Here is a 1,858-nt window from a genome sequence, read left to right on the forward strand (position 1 = left end):
TGTGTGTGTGTGACTCATTTACATGTAATGAACTCTCCACTGTCAGCTGGTGAGGGAGGATACAGTAAGAAATACATATAGTATATATAATCAGGCATATTACAAACACCACTGGGAATTGGCAGTGTGTAATATAGAGCAATCCAAAAATTTCCCAAAGTAGACATTTTTAATTCCCCCTCCACTCAAAAATACGATTTGTTTATTGTTCCTTGACTTGGGTGTTTGCTTGTCATTGTGCAGGTTCATGCAGGTGCAGAGTGTGACACCACAGGCTGTTTACACACTGGTCTAATGAAGAGGTGCTCAACCAGTTTTGAAGCACAACACCGTCCAACATACACCTCACAACAATGATGTGGACATATGAATAACTAGCATGGATCAGAATCGACTTTCAAGCTAAGTAGGATCTTGCGCTGAGTAATTTAAGTAATTGCAATTTTAACAATGTAAGGGAAATGTATCAGACACATTCTTTTATTCAAAGTAATGCTTTTCTACTTCTTAGAACTGGAAGTGATGTCTTTAAATCGCTTTTTATTTCTTAGAAACCGTCCAAAGCCCAAACACGTTTAGTTTAATATCCTAGAAGTTGAGAAGAACTAGCAAATAGTTATATCTGAGAAGGTTGAAAAGAAAGAATGTTTGATATATATATATTTATATATAAAAATAAGTCAGACTAATTTCTCAATAATGTACAATGAATCAATCTGTACTTGTTATCTGTACTATTAGTGTAAGGTATAAAAACTCAAGTAAGTACAATAAGATCTTAACAACTTCTGTATTTATCACCATAAAGACACCACACCTCCCTGTAGGAGCATTACTGGTTTATTACAGTCTCATCGTCGGGGCACAATCATGACTAAATGGTTTCCTCTTTGCTCTGCAGCTCAACTACCTGCAACAACTTTGACTTGTTTGGCTCAGACCTCGGGAATCAAACTTGACTGATGTTATTCAAGTTATATAAAACTGTGTCTTTGAATGGTCAGCTCTGTTGCCGTAGTCTATATTGTTAAAGGCAAAACATTTAACACGTTTCCATCAAGATCAGATCATTTCTCACAGACTAAGAACTCATGTTAGTGTTTTGTTTTTTATTTCAGATGAGTTACTCAGATATCAAACGTCCTTGCTGAGGCCCGTTTTCCCATCTTACATAATGGAGCCTACCCACGCCTCACATTCTTACCGTAATTGTTGTGTGCATCAAAGAGAGGCAGACTGACAGGTTGTATACAGTGGTTGAGTGAAGACACACCGAGGGGAGGGTGTAGGGAGAGAAAGATATGGAATGAGAGGGAGGAGAATGAGAGGAAAGTGGGAGAGGACAAAAAGTGGGGAGCGAGTTAACGAGAGGGAGAGCATTAATTGTGTGCATTGTGCCGGGGCTCTTTTGCTGAGTGTGGATGTCGAGGTGCGGGCGCTAACCCCTCCAGCAGCCCGCCGTGATCTGAGCCCGCTCTCTCATACTGCTGTATTCCAATGCAATTAGGCCACTCAAAGGCCTGCTTAAAGCTGCACCCCACACACACACACAGACACCCACACACACACAGACACACACGCACAAACACACACACACACAGATAGCAATAGCCCCTGTGGGTTCCCTCCATTGTGGCAGGGAGGTGTATTCTGTGCCTCTTTGAGGCCCTGGATGAAGAGACCACCCCGGGGAGCAGAAAAAGGGAGGATTACCTCTCTTTCTGTCCCTTTCCCTCTGTCTTTCTGTCTTTCTGTCTCTTTATCCCTCTCTTTCTTTCTGGTTTCACCTCTAAAGTGTATGAGCTCAGGCAGGCGCAGAGCACAGCTTTGGTTGGAGACACAACGTGGAGTTGTTGTA

This window comes from Pleuronectes platessa, chromosome 10, assembly GCF_947347685.1.
Source record: "Pleuronectes platessa chromosome 10, fPlePla1.1, whole genome shotgun sequence".
NCBI classification, from domain to species: Eukaryota; Metazoa; Chordata; class Actinopteri; order Pleuronectiformes; family Pleuronectidae; genus Pleuronectes; species Pleuronectes platessa.